Source organism: Culex quinquefasciatus, chromosome 1 (assembly GCF_015732765.1).
Source record: "Culex quinquefasciatus strain JHB chromosome 1, VPISU_Cqui_1.0_pri_paternal, whole genome shotgun sequence".
NCBI classification, from domain to species: Eukaryota; Metazoa; Arthropoda; class Insecta; order Diptera; family Culicidae; genus Culex; species Culex quinquefasciatus.
The window spans coordinates 53,224,356-53,245,684 of record NC_051861.1 but is presented as its reverse complement, the minus strand read 5'-3'; the positions used below and the strand labels follow the sequence as shown (position 1 = coordinate 53,245,684).

General features: G+C 33.1%; 1 protein-coding gene across 5 annotated transcripts in view; it reads right to left on the bottom strand.

The window, feature by feature from the left end:
- The window catches only part of LOC6046477 (protein unc-80 homolog), a 46,189-nt gene extending 36,633 nt beyond the window's left edge, over positions 1–9,556 (bottom strand). For all 5 annotated transcript variants that reach the window (XM_038266343.1, XM_038266405.1, XM_038266465.1 and 2 more), the window contains exon 1: positions 9,414–9,556. The gene's annotated coding sequence lies outside the window, so the exon portion shown is untranslated. The remainder of the gene's footprint in view (positions 1–9,413) is intronic.
- Between the last annotated feature and the right edge of the window lie 11,773 nt (positions 9,557–21,329).

Sequence of the window (21,329 nt, the reverse complement as noted above, 5' to 3'; positions counted from 1 at the left end):
ATGTTAAAATATCTTGCCAAAGATAATATTTTACCAGTTTCAAAAAAACAGCAAACAAAAATTATAAAACATGTGCAAAGTTTCATGTTTGAAAAACTGAAATGACTTGTGATGTTGTTGTTAGTTAGTTCTTTTCTGGCAGCTTTAACCTGCGCGGTCATTCGCTGTCCCTGACTTGAGTTGGTTTGGGTCTCGTTTTCATTTAGTAATTTAATTCAAAACAATATTTAAAACCTGGTCTTCAATTTTTCTATAGACTTTATTGCTTAAAAAAGTATTGTCAGGTCTCAACAATACTAAAAATTATACTATAATTTTTGGTACGCAATCAAGTACAGGTCATTGCTAAAAATTTGCAAGTTATTGATAAACCAATCCTCAGACTAAAAAAAAACGTTTTAAAGATTCCTGCGACTTTTCAAATGCATAGCTACACCCAAAGTTAAAGAACGAGGGGATAGTCCTCACGAAAAGAAACGTGAGGAAAGTGTTATTTTGCGAGCCCTCTGGCGTGTTTAAAAAGCTCTTTCAACTATATTTTCTTGAAAGTCCAGCGAATCACATTTCTGATACAACTCAGAGAGCAAAAATCGGTGTTTGATCATTAATTAGTGCGTTAGTGTATTTTTAAGATCTCATAATCCCGTGATATTTTTGAAATTGTCATAAAAACCATTTCAAACAAAACAATGTAAAAGGGCCAAAGCCGAAGTGTAAACAAATATTCTGTCCTGTTCAGGGGCGCCGACTCTGGGGGGGCACGGTACTTTTTGCCCCCCTTAAAATTGGGCAGGGGGGGCAGCCCATACATTGTGCCCCCCCCAAAAATTTTAGAAGAAAAATATTCTTATTTTAAATATTACAAAAAAAATCATAGAAATAATTGAAAATAATATTTAAAACTGAATTGGAATTGGATAGAATTCTTGTAAGCGAATCTGTAAAATAGTTCAAAAACATTTGTTTTTAAATCGACAACGTTTCATCTATACTACTGCGCTCTCTTATGCTAACTAGGTAGAAAAACCAGCAAGCTTAGTATACAAGAGCAAACTTACGCAAACTCTTGTCAAAACAATCATCAAGTTTTCAGACGCAACATTCTGCGATTTGTCATTGTAGATCAGGATTTAGCGAAAATGAACTGAAACACTTTTCAAAATGGTCATTTGATGACAGCTTTACATTTAAAAAAATGCTGATAAATTCGATATTTTTTTGAGTAATTTTAGGTATTTTTTTTCTTGATTTCTTTTTAAAAAATTGCAAATTTTTGGTCGTATCAAGTTGTCATAATGCTTTTTTTTATTTTATTTAAAACCGTTTGTGTATCTTTTTGGTTTTTCTTAAATTCTGAAATTCTTTCATTCTTAAATTCTTAAATTCTTAAATTCTTAAATTCTTAAATTCTTAAATTCTTAAATTCTTAAATTCTTAAATTCTTAAATTCTTAAATTCTTAAATTCTTAAATTCTTAAATTCTTAAATTCTTAAATTCTTAAATTCTTAAATTCTTAAATTCTTAAATTCTTAAATTCTTAAATTCTTAAATTCTTAAATTCTTAAATTCTTAAATTCTTAAATTCTTAAATTCTTAAATTCTTAAATTCTTAAATTCTTAAATTCTTAAATTCTTAAATTCTTAAATTCTTAAATTCTTAAATTCTTAAATTCTTAAATTCTTAAATTCTTAAATTCTTAAATTCTTAAATTCTTAAATTCTTAAATTCTTAAATTCTTAAATTCTTAAATTCTTAAATTCTTAAATTCTTAAATTCTTAAATTCTTAAATTCTTAAATTCTTAAATTCTTAAATTCTTAAATTCTTAAATTCTTAAATTCTTAAATTCTTAAATTCTTAAATTCTTAAATTCTTAAATTCTTAAATTCTTAAATTCTTAAATTCTTAAATTCTTAAATTCTTAAATTCTTAAATTCTTAAATTCTTAAATTCTTAAATTCTTAAATTCTTAAATTCTTAAATTCTTAAATTCTTAAATTCTTAAATTCTTAAATTCTTAAATTCTTAAATTCTTAAATTCTTAAATTCTTAAATTCTTAAATTCTTAAATTCTTAAATTCTTAAATTCTTAAATTCTTAAATTCTTAAATTCTTAAATTCTTAAATTCTTAAATTCTTAAATTCTTAAATTCTTAAATTCTTAAATTCTTAAATTCTTAAATTCTTAAATTCTTAAATTCTTAAATTCTTAAATTCTTAAATTCTTAAATTCTTAAATTCTTAAATTCTTAAATTCTTAAATTCTTAAATTCTTAAATTCTTAAATTCTTAAATTCTTAAATTCTTAAATTCTTAAATTCTTAAATTCTTAAATTCTTAAATTCTTAAATTCTTAAATTCTTAAATTCTTAAATTCTTAAATTCTTAAATTCTTAAATTCTTAAATTCTTAAATTCTTAAATTCTTAAATTCTTAAATTCTTAAATTCTTAAATTCTTAAATTCTTAAATTCTTAAATTCTTAAATTCTTAAATTCTTAAATTCTTAAATTCTTAAATTCTTAAATTCTTAAATTCTTAAATTCTTAAATTCTTAAATTCTTAAATTCTTAAATTCTTAAATTCTTAAATTCTTAAATTCTTAAATTCTTAAATTCTTAAATTCTTAAATTCTTAAATTCTTAAATTCTTAAATTCTTAAATTCTTAAATTCTTAAATTCTTAAATTCTTAAATTCTTAAATTCTTAAATTCTTAAATTCTTAAATTCTTAAATTCTTAAATTCTTAAATTCTTAAATTCTTAAATTCTTAAATTCTTAAATTCTTAAATTCTTAAATTCTTAAATTCTTAAATTCTTAAATTCTTAAATTCTTAAATTCTTAAATTCTTAAATTCTTAAATTCTTAAATTCTTAAATTCTTAAATTCTTAAATTCTTAAATTCTTAAATTCTTAAATTCTTAAATTCTTAAATTCTTAAATTCTTAAATTCTTAAATTCTTAAATTCTTAAATTCTTAAATTCTTAAATTCTTAAATTCTTAAATTCTTAAATTCTTAAATTCTTAAATTCTTAAATTCTTAAATTCTTAAATTCTTAAATTCTTAAATTCTTAAATTCTTAAATTCTTAAATTCTTAAATTCTTAAATTCTTAAATTCTTAAATTCTTAAATTCTTAAATTCTTAAATTCTTAAATTCTTAAATTCTTAAATTCTTAAATTCTTAAATTCTTAAATTCTTAAATTCTTAAATTCTTAAATTCTTAAATTCTTAAATTCTTAAATTCTTAAATTCTTAAATTCTTAAATTCTTAAATTCTTAAATTCTTAAATTCTTAAATTCTTAAATTCTTAAATTCTTAAATTCTTAAATTCTTAAATTCTTAAATTCTTAAATTCTTAAATTCTTAAATTCTTAAATTCTTAAATTCTTAAATTCTTAAATTCTTAAATTCTTAAATTCTTAAATTCTTAAATTCTTAAATTCTTAAATTCTTAAATTCTTAAATTCTTAAATTCTTAAATTCTTAAATTCTTAAATTCTTAAATTCTTAAATTCTTAAATTCTTAAATTCTTAAATTCTTAAATTCTTAAATTCTTAAATTCTTAAATTCTTAAATTCTTAAATTCTTAAATTCTTAAATTCTTAAATTCTTAAATTCTTAAATTCTTAAATTCTTAAATTCTTAAATTCTTAAATTCTTAAATTCTTAAATTCTTAAATTCTTAAATTCTTAAATTCTTAAATTCTTAAATTCTTAAATTCTTAAATTCTTAAATTCTTAAATTCTTAAATTCTTAAATTCTTAAATTCTTAAATTCTTAAATTCTTAAATTCTTAAATTCTTAAATTCTTAAATTCTTAAATTCTTAAATTCTTAAATTCTTAAATTCTTAAATTCTTAAATTCTTAAATTCTTAAATTCTTAAATTCTTAAATTCTTAAATTCTTAAATTCTTAAATTCTTAAATTCTTAAATTCTTAAATTCTTAAATTCTGAACAAATAAATTGATGTTAAATTTTCAATTTTTTTAACATTGTTTTTTTTGTAATTTCCAAATTTCTGATTTTTTTAATTTCTGAATTTCAACTTTTGATTTCTTAACATTTTTAAGCCATGAGTTTTTTTAACCCTAGGGTTTTTTAAACTTTTTTTAAATTTTGGAATATTTATTTTTTTCTGTTATTTTTTCTAAATTGCAGATTTGAAAAAAATGTTGTTTTTTAATGTGCATTTTCCAATTTCTATAGTTCTAAATTTTTGCTATTTACTTTTGTTTTCATTTTTAGAATATTTGTGTTGTTGAATTTTAAATACCTGATATTTTTTATTATTGACTGTTACTTCTGGAAAATAAGTGAGAATATGCCAATTAGAAACCAAACATATAAAAAATTCCCCCAATAAACATTCTCAATCACGTTTTAATAAATTATCTTTTTCAAAAAAAAAAAAATGGATTCCGGATGAAAAAAACTCTTATCACATCGTAATATTCAAATTGGTAAAATTCGTGATATACAATAAACTTAAACATCAAATCGCCACTCTCACCTAACGATTTTGGAAAACAACCGTGCCCCCCCAACATTTTGGACTAGTCGGCGCCTCTGAGTCCTGTTTATGTCAGTGGATGTTTACATTTGAAACGAGCAGGACAGACTCTTTGTTTACACTTGGGCATTGGCCCATTTACATTGTTTTGCTTGAAATGGTTTTTATGACCATTTAAAAAATATCGCGGGATTATGAGATCTTGAAAATATGAAAAATAACCAGGGAAATTGGACACCCTACCTTGAATATGCATACGATTTAGAACCGAACCAAACAAAGTGATGAAAATACTTATTAGGTGTTTAAACGAACAGAGACAAAGCCGTTTAATGAATGATTTTTTCAAAATTTATAAATTTTTCCGTTTTTGCGCTGGCGCGTCGGAAATCATTTTTTTTCTCAAAAAATTGTAACTCGGAATCCTGTTAAAGAAATTTGATTAATTGATACTCGATGTACGATATACTTGATATTTGATAAACATACAGTATGTAAAAAAAGTATTTACACCCCTTGGGCACTATGCTCATTTTGTGATAAAACATGTAAAAAATTTAAAGTTTGACAGGAACCTAGTACTACGTTTTGTTCAGAAACTCATGCCAAACATTTTGCTACAAAAAGCTCATGAAAAGATGATTTCTTTAAAAAGCTATATAACAAATGGGTAATTCTCCGCCAACTCACACAGCAGTTGCCCCGACACCTCTTCGATTTGCGTGAAACTTTGTCCTAAGGGGTAACTTTTGTCCCTGATCACGAATCCGAGGTCCGTTTTTTGATATCACGTGACGGAGTGGCGGTACGACCCCTTCCATTTTTGAACATGTGAAAAAAGAGGTGTTTTTCAATAATTTGCAGCCTGAAACGGTGATGAGATAGAAATTTGGTGTCAAAGGGACTTTTGTGTAAAATTAGACGCCCGATTTGATGGCATACCCAGAATTCCGAATAAACGTATTTTTCATCGAAAAAAACACTAAAAAAGTTTTAAAAATTCTCCCATTTTCCGTTACTCGACTGTAAAAAATTTTGGAACATGTCATTTTATGGGAAATTTAATGTACTTTTCGAATCTACATTGTCCCAGAAGGGTCATTTTTTCATTTAGAACAATTTTTTTAATTTTAAAATTTCGTGTTTTTTCTAACTTTGCAGGGTTATTTTTTAGAGTGTAACAATGTTCTACAAAGTTGTAGAGCAGACAATTACAAAAATTTTGATATACAGACATAAGGGGTTTGCTTATAAACATCACGAGTTATCGCGATTTTACGAAAAAAAAGTTTTGAAAAAGTTGGTCGTCATCGATCATGGCCATTCATGGTTACCCGCGACAGACACGGACGACGAAACAAAGAGAAACGCAAAAAGTAACTTTTTCAAAACTTTTTTTCGTAAAATCGCGATAACTCGTGATGTTTATAAGCAAACCCCATATGTCTATATATCAAAATTTTTGTAATTGTCTGCTCTACAACTTTAGAATATATTGTTACACTCTAAAAATAACCCTGCAAAGTTAAAAAAAAAAAAAAAAAAAAAAAAAAATTTTGTTCTAAATGAAAAATGACCCTTCTGGGACAATGTAGATTCGAAAAGTACATTAAATTTCCCATAAAATGACATGTTCCAAAATTTTTAACAGTCAAGTAACGGAAAATGGGATTTTTTTTAAAACTTTTTAGTGTTTTTTCGATGAAAATACGTTTATTCGGAATTCTGAGTACGCCATCAAATCGGGCGTCTAATTTACATAAAAGTCCCTTTGACACCAAATTTCTATCTCATCACCGTTTCAGGCTGCAAATTGTTGAAAAACACCTCTTTTTCGCATGTTCAAAATGGAAGGGTCGTACCGCCCTCCGTCACGAGATATCAAAAACGGACCTCGGTTTCGTGATAAGGACAAAAGTTACCCCTTAGGACAAAGTTTCACGCAAATCGAAGAGGGGTCGGGCTTTTCCCGATTTCGTGTGAGTTGGTAGAGAATTACCCAAATATATTACGAAAATAAAAAGGTGCAAAAAGTATGTACACCTTTCGAAAAATTAACATAAATAATGTTATTTGTTGACAAATCACCATAAATCCAGTCTCCCAACTCCAAATAGGCATCCTTGACTGATTAAAAAAATTTGGATTGAATATAAAGTTTACTAACTACATAGTATAAAAGTTTATATAACTCTGGAAATTCTATATAAAACTTATCTAAACTTAATTTTGCAAACTTTTAATTCAACTAAATGTCAATATATTACCATATAATTGCTAAATAAACATTGTGGAGTGGGTATAACACCGTTTTGGGGTATTTGTATCGATAGAATAGATTTTCGTTGGAATTTCGTACCAACCCGGAATTACGTCGTAGGAAAATCCGCCTGCATCCGAACCGGTCCACGATTCACAAGTCAACCTATGTGGAATCGGAAAAGGCATAAAATTTCCGATCTTTTGATACCCAAACATCTACGTTTTCTTTAAAACCTACGTTTTTAAATACCTGGGCAAAAAGTAAGTTTGATCCACGAGAACAAAAATTACGAAATTCCATACATTTTTGGCAGGTTGCTCAAACGAAACCATAACAACGTTTTTGCTTAGGTATTTAAAACGTAGGTTTTAAAGAAAACCTAGATGTTTGGGTATCAAAAGATCTGAAATTTTATGCCCTTTCCGATTCCACATAGGTTGACTTGTGAATCGTGGACCGTTTCGATGCCGGCGGATTTTCCTACGACGTAATTCCGGGTTGGTACGAAATTTCAACGAAAAATATATTCTATCGATACAAATACCCCCAAAACGGTGTTATCCCACTCCAAAATGTTTATTTATCAATTATATGGTAATATATTGACATTTAGTTGAATTAAAAGTTTGCAAAATTAGGTTTAGATAAGTTTTATATAGAATTTCCAGAGTTATATAAACTTTTATACTAAGTAGTTAGTAAACTTTATATTCAATCCAAATTCTTCTTTTAATCAGTCAAGGATGCCTATTTAGAGTTGGGAGACTGGATTTATGGTGATTTGTCAACAAATAACATTATTTATGTTAATTTTTCGAAAGGTGTACATACTTTTTTTTGCACCTTTTTTATTTTCGTAATAGTATTTGTTATATAACTTTTTATAGAAATCATCTTTTCATGAGCTTTTTGTAGCAAAATGTTTGGCATGAGTTTCTGAACAAAACGTAGTACTAGGTTCCTGTCAAACTTTAAATTTTTTATATGTTTCATCACAAAATGTGCATAGTGCCCAAGGGGTGTAAATACTTTTTTTACATACTGTATTTTCAAACATAACTTTTTTGGTCCCGAGAAATTAAAAACAGCAAGTTTCAAACGATCTTTTAAAATGTTCGGCTTGATTTTAAAACATAATTGTTTTTCCTGTAACACCTTTCCGTCCAAGAGAGCTAAATTCGGTTAGAAAACGCGTGGAATAATGATTTCAGAAAAAATACCATTTTTGGACCATCGTAACACGACGTAGGTCACCCTAGTGGTCAAACAAAAATACTTATTAATTCGGCCAACGAACTGACCAAAACAATTTTGGCCCCGATCGGGCAACTTTTTTTTTGAATCGTGCTGTTTTCCTGGGGAATTGCTGTACAGATATGATCTCTAGTGGTTAGCGTGGTAGCCTCTCACCCCAGTATGGCCTGGGTTCAATCTCAGGTTTTGGGTGACTCACCACACATAAGCTTCGGTCCCATAGAAACTTGCAAAAGAGACCACGAAAGACCCGGGGGTCGTTAAAGTGGATTGCTTTGCTTTTTTTATATGATCTTTATGAAGAGCCTTTCCTTCTCATCGTAACAAGAACAAGATGTCAGAAAATGTTCTTGGAAGCCTGGATAAGCGATCGACATTTACATTTATGTCTTCGAAAAAAGTTTCAAAGTTTGTTCTAAAAGGGTTGCTTATATGAAAGTTATTTTGTGAACATCAGTTCACTTCTCTTCTTTTTTATTATAATAATCAATATATTGTTAGTATTACAGGAGTGCCACTAAGGTCCATTTAATATTTTTAGGCAATTTCATTGGTGCCCCGTACAAATACTCATATCTAATAAAGTAAATTTTCTCACATGCATTAATTCATTCTACAAACACTTGATTTTTTTCACCACAATTGAACTTTTTTTGTGTGTAAATGGTCGTTCGTTTGTTTGTTATTCGTTTCATACACACGAAAACCGCGAATCCACCATATTTCTTCAAATGTAAACATCCACTGCTGCCACGCACTCAATTACTGCTGCCTAATCCATAACTATCACGTTCACGCTTCACACCGTGATAATATTTCCCAAGCGCGCAGATAACAACCGGCAATATCGACCCGGAAAGCACTTTCGTGAAAATTGCTCGTTTTCCCCGTAAAGGCACAGGAAAGATTTTTCGTTTTCATCATTACACTGTTTCTCCATCACACACCCACCCACCCACTCAAAGCACCACCAGCGCAGCACTCTGCCTGTTCTGTGTGTGTTACATCCAGCGACGGAAGCAAACGGAAGAAAATTCCAATATGTCGCCATCATGGTTTTTCTCATCCATTCAGTAAGTTGCACTTTTGCACCCTTTTTCCAGCCCAAAAGTGATTCAGAACTTGCTTAAATGTAGGATAATCACATCCCCCGGGGTTGAACTAACGATTTGTTACAACATTATGTAAGAAGGTGCGCTTTTTCTGGATTTTATCTCAATTTTCACTGAATCTTCACAGCACCATGTCATCCATGATCAGTACTCCACCCGAATTTTCATTTGCACTTTTCACGCACTTAAACCGAACCGATCTGCCCGAAAGTGGTCTCAAACGACTGCAATTGACAAAATGTATCGTTTGAGACTAAAATTACCTAGACATTTGCACTTTCGGTTGGCAAATTAATTTGCACAACGATGATGACCCGAAAAATGGCGTACCGACTTCATTTTGCTCCGGAGCGACCGGAGATGATGACTGGTTCCCTGGTTGAGCAAAAGTGAGCAGAGCTTCATGGAAAAGCCCTGATGGAGACTGGCGTCGTTTATCTTTCAGATTTCGGAATTTGCAACAAAACCCGAGTGTGCGCGCTGCATTCGGCGGTCGATTTGTTGGTAAACAAAACCACGTGCGTTCATTCATAAAACCGACAGACCACGTGGTACACTCGGCTTGTTTACATCCGTTCGTTGGAGTCGGAAGCTGGAGGATAACGGCAAGGATACCAGCTGTTACTGTTTGGAGCAGTGCAGCGATAGGATTGTTTACAAGCTTTGCGGTGGACGAAAGCAGAAGGATCTATTTAGCCACATGTTGCTCGAACCGATAGATGTTCCCATGGTAATCCGAAGATACCGCCGAACTTTCCGTGAGATGTGAGCAGCTTTTGCAGCACCATGGTAACCAGAAGATCAGCTGGTCTCTAAATGTGGATACTCAGATTGCCTGTAGTTATGTTGAACGCAGTACTTTAAGCTTATGTGGGCTGGGCGCGGTGTAGCTTTAATAAGAGATGAGCTTGGGAATCAGTTTTCAGACGATTCAGTTTGTGAATATTTCAAGAGTTTGGGACTGACATCGTTTCATCTGCGTGATGGTGGCTTTTAGATTTATGTTCTGGTTGGAATTTCTTTACGTGTTCTCTAGTGAAAGCATTAATATATCCATAACTTTTAATTTATTTAATATAATTAGCTTAAGCGCGAATTTTTCACCAATGTGTCACAGGTTGTATCAAGGTGCTCCGATTTGGATGAAACATTCAGCGTTTGTTTGTCTATTCATGAGATGAACTCATGCCAAATAGGAGCCCTGGGGGTAAAGCTGGCATTGAAGTTTGAGGTCAAATAATCATAAAAAATCTTGAAATTGGTCGCATTTTCCTAAAACTTGATCGATTCAATTTCTCTTAAATTAATTCGAAAGGGCTTTTGAAGCACTTCAAATTACTGTTAAAATGAATATTTGAAAGCCCCCATATCTTTTTGCAATAGCCTCCAACACCCATACTTCCTCAGCTCAAAGATAGGGAATTTCATGACTGTACAGAGCCGTCCAAAAACCACGCTGAGGGCTTACCATTTCCAACGATATGAGATTATAAACTAGGATGGAACAAAAATGAATTTTTAAGCGGACTTTTCGGGACTTGTTCAGATAGACGTTCTGGGCCCAAATCCCAAAAATGAGCTTGATTGGACTTAACAGGAGCTACCCCTCCGCACTTGAATTTTTGAATGGATTTAAACTGTTATTTTTTTAATGTCGATATTTGAGGCATTTTGTAGATATTTGAACCATTTACGTCGAATCTCAAGTTTACATCAACTGAGTTTTATTGGATTCATGTTTTCCGTGTCGAGTAAATTCACATTTACTTTTTTTCTGTGTAGACCAGATCCTTTTGCATGTTTTATTATAAATAACATGAAGGTTTTAGCACCCTGGAGCTTTGTACAGGTTACAAAAGCATGGCTTATTCGGAAAATTAGCCATAAGCAATAAAACAAGATAGACGTATTGCAAATTTAAACTAGTATATAAATGTAATTTTCATCGGGTTTCAAAAAGAAATCGAACAGTTCCCTGTTTATAGCAGATTTTTTTTTTGGTTGATTGGGATTGCAAAATTGTTTTCACAGGTTAAAGTTAGTAAAGTTAATAATAATATAATGTTTTGAACATAACACTACATTTTTAGGCCAACGGACATTTTTTCAAAGTGAACTCTTAATGGGTTTCAATCTTTTACTTAATCCTTTTCATCAAAGGATTCTATTTTGAACTGTAATATTTTTACCCATTGATTTTGCCTTCCTCACTGAGGTAAGGCTATAATCCTGCTCTAAAAATGAACTTCGTATAAAAACATCGTAGACCCACCTTCATGTATACATATCGACTCAGAATCGAAAACTGAACAAATGTCTGTGTGTATGTGTGAGTGTATGTATGTATGTGACCAACAAACTAGCTCATGTTTCTCGGCACTGGCTGAACCGATTTGACCCGAACCTGTTGCATTCGACTTGGTTTAAGGTCCCATAGATCGAGTTTTATACAGATTGAAGTTTCGATAAGTAGTTCAAAAGTTATGTATAAAAATGTGTTTTCACATATATTTGGATCTCGCTTAACTGTATGTAAACTATGTCCGGGTCCATCATCCGACCCATCGTTGGTTAGGTTATCAAAAGACCTTTCCAACGAGTCCAAAACATTGAAGATCTGGCAACCCTGTCTCGAGATATGGCCCCTTAAGTGATATTGATGTACTTTTTTGAAGCCGGATCTCACTTAAATGTATGTAAATTATGTCCGGATCCACCATCCTATTGTTGGTTAACTTATCAAAATACCTTTCCAACGAGTCTAAAACATTGAAGATCTGGCAACCCTGTCTCGAGATATTGCCACTTAAGTGATATTGATGTACTTATTTGAAGCTGGATCTCACTTAAATGTATGTAAACTATGTCCGGATCCACCATCTGACCCATCGATGGTTAGGTAATCAAAAGACCTTTCCAACGAGTCTAAAACATTGAAGATCTGGCAACCCTGTCTCGAGATATGGCCCCTTAAGTGATATTGATGTACTTTTTTGAAGCCGGATCTCACTTAAATGTATGTAAACTATGTCCGGATCCACCATCCGACCCATTGTTGGTTAGGTTATCAAAATACCTTTCCAATAAGTCCAAAAGATTGAAGATCTGGCAACCCTGTCTCGAGATATGGCCTCTTAAGTGATATTGATGTACTTTTTTGAAGCCGGATCTCACTTAAATGTATGTAAACTATGTCCGGATCCATCATCCGACCCAACGTTGGTTAGGTTATCAAAAGACCTTTCCAGCGAGTGCAAAACATCGAAGATCTGGCAACCCTGTCTCGAGATATGGCCTCTTAAGTGATATTGATGTACTTTTTTGAAGCCGGATCTCACTTAAATGTATGTAAACTATGTCCGGATCCACCATCTGACCCATTGTTGGTTAGGTGATTAAAAGACCTTTCCAACGAGTCCAAAACATCGAAGATCTGGAAACCCTGTCTCGAGATATGGCCCCTAAAGTGATATTGATGTACTTTTTTGAAGCCGGATCTCACTTAAATGTATGTAAATTATGTCCGGATCCACCATCCGACCCATTGTTGGTTAGGTGATTAAAAGACCTTTCCAACGAGTCCAAAGCATTGAAGATCTGGCAACCCTGTCTCGAGATATGGCCTCTTAAGTGATATTGATGTACTTTTTTGAAGCCGGATCTCACTTAAATGTATGTAAATTATGTCCGGATCCATCATCCGACCCAACGTTGGTTAGGTAATCAAAAGACCTTTCCAGCGAGTGCAAAACATCGAAGATCAGGCAACCCTGTCTCGAGATATGGCCTCTTAAGAGATATTGATGTACTTTTTTGAAGCCGGATCTCACTTAAATGTATGTAAACTATGTCCGGATCCACCATCCGACCCATTGTTGGTTAGGTGATTAAAAGACCTTTCCAACGAGTCCAAAACATCGAAGATCTGGCAACCCTGTCTCGAGATATGGCCCCTAAAGTGATATTGATGTACTTTTTTGAAGCCGGATCTCACTTAAATGTATGTAAATTATGTCCGGATCCACCATCCGACCCATTGTTGGTTAGGTGATTAAAAGACCTTTCCAACGAGTCCAAAGCATTGAAGATCTGGCAACCCTGTCTCGAGATATGGCCTCTTAAGTGATATTGATGTACTTTTTTGAAGCCGGATCTCACTTAAATGTATGTAAATTATGTCCGGATCCATCATCCGACCCAACGTTGGTTAGGTAATCAAAAGACCTTTCCAGCGAGTGCAAAACATCGAAGATCTGGAAACCCTGTCTCGAGATATGGCCCCTAAAGTGATATTGATGTACTTTTTTGAAGCCGGATCTCACTTAAATGTATGTAAATTATGTCCGGATCCACCATCCGACCCATTGTTGGTTAGGTGATTAAAAGACCTTTCCAACGAGTCCAAAGCATTGAAGATCTGGCAACCCTGTCTCGAGATATGGCCTCTTAAGTGATATTGATGTACTTTTTTGAAGCCGGATCTCACTTAAATGTATGTAAATTATGTCCGGATCCATCATCCGACCCAACGTTGGTTAGGTAATCAAAAGACCTTTCCAGCGAGTGCAAAACATCGAAGATCAGGCAACCCTGTCTCGAGATATGGCCTCTTAAGAGATATTGATGTACTTTTTTGAAGCCGGATCTCACTTAAATGTATGTAAACTATGTCCGGATCCACCATCCGACCCATTGTTGGTTAGGTGATTAAAAGACCTTTCCAACGAGTCCAAAACATCGAAGATCTGGCAACCCTGTCTCGAGATATGGCCCCTAAAGTGATATTGATGTACTTTTTTGAAGCCGGATCTCACTTAAATGTATGTAAATTATGTCCGGATCCACCATCCGACCCATTGTTGGTTAGGTGATTAAAAGACCTTTCCAACGAGTCCAAAACATCGAAGATCTGGCAACCCTGTCTCGAGATATGGCCCCTAAAGTGATATTGATGTACTTTTTTGAAGCCGGATCTCACTTAAATGTATGTAAATTATGTCCGGATCCACCATCCGACCCATTGTTGGTTAGGTGATTAAAAGACCTTTCCAACGAGTCCAAAACATTGAAGATCTGGCAACCCTGTCTCGAGATATGGCCTCTTAAGTGATATTGATGTACTTTTTTGAAGCCGGATCTCACTTAAATGTATGTAAATTATGTCCGGATCCATCATCCGACCCAACGTTGATTAGGTAATCAAAAGACCTTTCCAGCGAGTGCAAAACATCGAAGATCAGGCAACCCTGTCTCGAGATATGGCCTCTTAAGAGATATTGATGTACTTTTTTGAAGCCGGATCTCACTTAAATGTATGTAAACTATGTCCGGATCCACCATCCGACCCATTGTTGGTTAGGTGATTAAAAGACCTTTCCAACGAGTCCAAAACATCGAAGATCAGGCAACCCTGTCTCGAGATATGGTCTCTTAAGTGATATTGATGTACTTTTTTGAAGCCGGATCTCACTTAAATGTATGTAAACTTTGTCCGGATCCATCATCCGACCCATCGTTGGTTAGGTTATCAAAAGACCTTTCCAACGAGCCCAAAACATTGAAGATCTGGCAACCCTGTCTCGAGATATGGCCACTTAAGTGATATCGATGTACTTTTTGGAAGCCGGATCTAAAAAATAGATGAAACTTGTGTGGATTAAGTTAGTTTTTTGTGGACGTTTTGAAGGGGAGACAAAAATAGGTAAGCAAAACACAGCCTGCAAGTTTTCTTTTCCATTACTGTGGAATTATATTGTATCGCTTCCAAATTCGAGTAAAACAATCCACTCTGTAAAACTTTTTTTACACGCAAGCGAGAGCTGCCAAATTCTTAGACAAATTTGACAGATGCAGATATTTGAATTAGGCTTTTAAAAAATGTTGGAACTTGCATTTGATGCATTAACTGACATAACAAGCTTTAAAATATAAAGCAAATCAATTAGTAATTAGTTCATTTTTCAGATGCACTGTACGCTTCTGGGCGTTTCTGTCCATTGTCCTAAAGTTTGGTTGCTGGAGTCCCGAGTTTTAATTACAAATGATTACGGTAGGCAAATAATTTTATGAAAAAAAGATTACGGTAGACGAGCTCATACTTGTGTCAAACGCGTTCTGACCAGAAATCCCTTTGGCAAGTTGTCGCACTTACATCAATTTTCAGGTAGTGTCAATATAGCACGACAAGATTTAAAATTTTAATTTTGTTTTATCATTTTTCCGTTTTATGACAATCGAGATTCTTGCATGTTTCGATAGTATAAAAAGCTCTGCTAAATTTGAGCAAGATTAGCAAAAGTCGATTTCGAGTGGTGTTCCGCTTGACATGAAACGGATGTCGTATAATAATACGATGGGTGATGTATAATAATACGATGCCCGTGTGCTCTCTTGTACTACGCTTACTGGGACTCCTATCTAGATAGTGCAAAAAAGCACATGGGCATGGAATAGTTGTTTTAAAACATTTTTCAATTTTTTTTCACAGAAATGCTGCTTTTTTAGCTTGGCTTACGTATGTTTGATAAGATCAAAAACCATATTAGTGTAGAAAAGTATAACTTTCTGTGACAAGTGGTGAATAGCTGAGCTTCAACACAGAAATGAATGCTTTAATAAAGCTTGCAGCACTGTTATTTTTAGTAATAATATACAGACTATTTCGTCACAATTTTATGACAAAAAATAATATGTAATAATCAAATCACAAATCATAAATAATGAAAATTCAAGTTGCATCCCCGGTGAACGCACAAATGAAATTAAGAAGCATTTTTTAAAAAACTTTTTCTCGTTTCACAGTTAGACATCTGGCTGCACAATTAACCAACATTTAAATATTTGGTTTGTGTGTCATAGTGGGAGGTACATAATTCCTTAGCTCCACAGTGTGTTACGTATGGATGGGAATTTAAGGTCAGAAAATCTATAAATAGATTCGGTCAAAACAGGATGCGTGTGTGAAGGTGGTTCAGAGTATCTTCGTGAATTGTTGAATTTTACACATTGTAAACAGATATCAAGGATAGAAGACAAATTTTCGAGTTAGCTCTCAACTAGAATAATTCAGTTCTCAGTAAGAACAGACAACGTTCAATAAATGATTAATACCGTGCAACACCAATTTGAAAGGGGCGGTACGACATTGCTCTAACGACCTTTCGTCTCATTTAAACGCGTGTAATGATAGGCCGTAAGAGCAATGTCGTACCTTCCATCATGGTAATATTACATCTTGGAATGGGTACTACTTTTATGTCAGAAAAAAATGTGTAGTTTTTCCTCTAAAAATGTATAAATTCATCACCGTTCCGGTGCTCTTCACCTTTCCAGTTTAAATAGAGATCATAAAAAAGTTAATAATTTTTTCTTCAAATTTTACACCTTAAATATTGCACAATTTATACAGTAAAATTTATCCCTAATTGTTTAAACAAAAATTAAGTCAACCTTTTTAACTACTGTGACAACTACCTATAATTGTTGTCATGAAATTTATTGATATAAAAATTCTTCTGGATTTAATATAACAATTAAGCCTCTCACATAATTTCGTATTTTTATGCATCAAGCAACAGTAGCCCAAACGCAATCGTTTCGATGCCAACTGAAAGAAGGGGGTCTCGAACCTGTTGAATTTGTTCATATAGGCAAACTGTTGAATTTCTCTGCAACTTGCTCGGATGCTTCAGCCGGTCAGATGGAGTATTGAGGTTAAATTTAGTTTGATAGCTCGTTTGTGTTTTGCTCCTCTGATTTATTTTTACTCTTGTCGTCTCGTTCTGTGTGGCAAAAGGGAACGATATTCAACACGTTAGTTCACAGCCGTACGGTCAACAGAAACTTTCCTGCCTGGCTCATCAGAGAGAAGGAAAATCAAGATGAAAACGGGTTTGAAATTTTCGGCTTGCCCGTTCTGTTGGCTTCAAATTGTTTAGGAACTTTTGCTGCCGTCTGAGTTCGTTATTTTTTCTACAGTTGGAACCAATATTTTACGGCCTCTAGCGGTCAGATGCAACCATTTCGTTGGAATTCAGAGCTCTGACGTGCTCGCAACAATATTGGTTGGTTCGGAATCTTCCTCGGAGAGAAAAAAAAATCGAATAGGAAGGTACACACATTTGCGAAACCTGTGGCAGCCTGCAGAGTGCAACTTTTCTCAAAAATCTAATTTTAGTCTTTTGACTGTGTGTTCTGGCGTTAATACGTGTAGCATGGTTTTTTGTTAATGAATCATATGTCAAAAATCTTTGTACTCCTGACGTCACATGGCGTGTCTTACTTTGCTACCGTTGAACATATTTGGCTGCGACAATGAGATTTCAGTGATTTTTGTGAGATTTTATCAGCAAAACATACGACAAGGTTGTGTCAATCTTCGATATGTTGACCTGGTTTTCGCTCAGCTTCCATTTAATCTATTTTAAGATTTTCAAAAACGGTTTTACTGAGTTGTGTTTTTTACGTTCGGTCTATGATTACGTAAACACATGTTTTTGAATGAAAGAGCAAATAAATTGATACCTTTTATTGCTGTGCTTTGACTTTTTTATTGTAAGGACCGGAGAAGTTGCTCCCTTATTCTTAAAAAATGTTGCTTTCTCAGACCCAATATAACAATAACTTGATTGTGATACATACCATTGATTTCAAACGGCATTTTTTTTTTGAAGTTATGCATTTGAAACCAAAAAATATCAATAGTTTCCGTAGCTAGAGAGATATTAAAATGATTATTAAACAAATCTTGATGCTACGGATTTGGGTAGATGATCTCCGTTAGTGTTGCAATTTTATTTAAAATAAATAGAAGAAAAACAAATGTTATTCAATAGACATACGTAGATGTGCAATTATATCTTAAATGTTTTGATAAGGCTGGCACAAATTTTATTTTAATGTTTTTGTCACCCCAAAAAAAAATTTTTTTAAGGTACTTCAAAATTTTTATGGAGTTGTAAGTGTAATCAACTGAAATCAATTTAAAATGCATTCCACTTAGAATCTTAAACTTAAATTATGTATAGTGATGTATAGTTTTGCACAATGTTTTTTTTTTCGCTAAAATATATGTTTTCGTCAAATCTTACATTTTTGAAACTGAACTATAGTAAAATGTATTTTAAACTATTGTAAAATTTATTTTAAAACAATTTTTGCATTCAAATGTTGGGACTATGGCTTGTTATTTCATTTTTTATCAAAGCCGTGGGACAAAAACTCTGAAAATTATGTGCATTGGCCTAATTATTGATAATGGTAAATATGTCTTCAAACTTTGTTTGGCGAATTTGGCAATCAATACGCCAATGATTGTACGATAACTAACCTGAGATTTAAATTGTACATATAGGAATTACAAAACTAGTTGTCAGATTTTATGTTTTATGGGGCATTTTGTATATTTTGTACCATCAAATGAGATTTCAAAATTATGGGCAGGGGGCAGAATGGCCCGCCTAAGTAATATGCGCCAAAAACTTTAGAAAAACATACAAATTAATGAATTCAGTGTCGTAGGCTTATGCTATGGGATGTTCCCTTTAATGCATGTATGGTTGATGAAAATTTTCAGGTTAAAACTATGTTTTATGCAATTAAAAAAAAAGATTTTCGACTACTTTTCCAGGGTGCGGGGCAGTATGGGCCACCTTAGAAAACAAGCCATTTTGTCTAATAAAACGTGGAAAGGAGATAATAAATGACTTAAGGGACCTTTCTAACATAGTTTCCATGAAGTTAGACCACTTTTATGGAAATAGTCACTTACCAAAACAAACATTTTGGAAAATAGTGTTAGTATACGTTGTAATAAGACACTATTTTTTACAAATAAGCATAAAAACAACTAACTGCATTAAACGTGATTTGTGAAGCTACCAGGAGCGACATAATTCATTTAACCAAAATTTCATAACTTTTGATTGTTTTTAATAAGGCAGAAAAAGGGTGGTCCATTCTGCCCCCAAGTGGATTTTAATTTAACACTTCCACCACCAAGCCTCTAAATGATTTGAAGGTTCCGTCGTAATAGCTCCTGGTAGCATTATAAACATTGAACAAACTTTTTCAAACAATCTAACTTTCGAGAAAGTTTATTGAGGAACCAAGAAATAAACAACATTTGCTTGGTTTTGTCAATAAATTTACATTTTTGCTAATAATTCGGAAAATACAATGAAATCAACCGTCGTTTTCGGTGTGGTGATGTTATTTGACGTCCTTTATAAGACCCATGCCTTACAGCTGGTCTTAATCCATTCTGAAGCCCAAAACTAAGGGTGGCCCATTCTGCCCCCATGGTCCATTCTGCACCCCCTGCCCCTATGCAAATGTGCGCTCACTAGAATTTTTTGTTTCTGTCAACTCATATGAGGTTGCTAAAATATTACGTCCATAGATTTTCTGGACCACCCCTTTTTTGCACTTTTCCTATAATTTTAATGTTGGCTAGACCGTGCCACGTAGCCTAGTGGTAACGCTTTCTACTCGTAAGCGGTAGATTGGGGTTCGAATCTCTGATCGGACCAGCACAACTGGTGATTGTTTCTCTGCTGGGTTCGATTACTTAGTAATGAAAAAGGAAAAAGAAAACTTTTTTACAGTGTTTTTTTCAAACACAGTGTTTTTTAAAAATATTATACAAGTTTTTTTAATGAAAATATTTATTTTTATCAATAAATTTTGTTGCCACCCCTCCCCCTTTCCTGATTAAAATAAAAAAATTAACCTTATTTTGAAAAAAAATACACGTTGTGGATGTCTTGACAGCTCTTTCCATAAAATCACGATTGAATAATAAATAATCGAAATTGGTAGATTTTTTTAAGGCTTCAAAAACCTAGAACTGAAATTTCGATATTCTTGTTTTTGAAGGGAAATTTGATTGACTTGAATTAATTTAGGCGACCTTTTAGCTGAGACATATTGCTTAACTTAGAGGAGATTGTGCAATGGTTTGAAAAACTCACAAAAATCTATAAATTTTTCACAATACTGTGTGTGTATTTGGTTGTTGACATGAATAGAAAAAGCCTAAAATACTGTGATTATAAGCGTAAGGCAGTTGAGTGATTCCAGGTGTGGGAGTCGTCTCCCTGATATTAGTACAAACAAAACACAAAACCAATCCTGCTCCGGCGGAATCACTGGTGGACTCCCAATCCAAAGATTATCAGTTCGAACCCTGAGGTGGAAGGTTCCTTGGAGTATAAAGAGGTTTGGGTACTCTCCCCATTCAAGCCTTTTTCGAGCAGAAACTTGCAATAGAGACCACAAAAGACCTGGGGGTCTTTAAAGTTGATGTTTTGCGTGTTTTAGTGTCTTTTGATTGTCGGCTTTTATGAAGTAGGATCTGATGAGTACTTCGAAAACTTGTCATGTAGAACTCTTTTGATTTAAATTTTTATGTTTAGATGGCTAGGTACGATCCAGAGATGTAATATAATAAAAGATAGCATTGTGCTTGAAGCTTCCGCAAATCACCGCAGGTTCAGGGCATGCAGACTTTCTTGATTGACACACTTTACTCAATTCTGAAGGTTAAATAATTTTACTCAAAATGCTGCTTTTACTTTACTTAGAATGCTTTAATATTAAGATGAGTTTTTGAATGCTTGCTCTAAAGATAAACAAAAAAAGTTATGGAAAACTTTACTTTTTATTGTAAATTAATATCACTTAAAAAGATTCTGCTAACAACCAAATTTCTAAAATTCTAGCTCTTCACAAATTTTCTTTTAGTAACAAAATATGTTTTTCACTTTTGTAAAGGGAAATGTTAGGTTGTTTTGTGATGGCGCTTCTTATCGTAGGAGTAAAAATACGACTGAGCAGTGAATGTTCGTTGAAAGACGATGGACTTTAGGGAACAAGAAAAACAAGACCTGTGTGACCGTTGATAAACCTTCGATGCTACCGTGTATGAGAGAAAAACATCATGGGTCTGCAAAGTGAGGAAAAGAGATAGGGATCGTCTTCGCACATATCACCGGGCACCGGATTTTCTCGCCGCAGTGGGTCCGGCATGGGAAAATGGGAGAAGTTACGTTCGTAGGAGGCTTTGAATGAAATGTCTCGACCGGCTGGTTTGGCTCATTGGAAAGTTGCGGCCTACTGCGCATGCCGACCGGTGCCGAGGTACGGATTGGACGTGCGCGAGCTCAAGGTTTCCTGCGCCA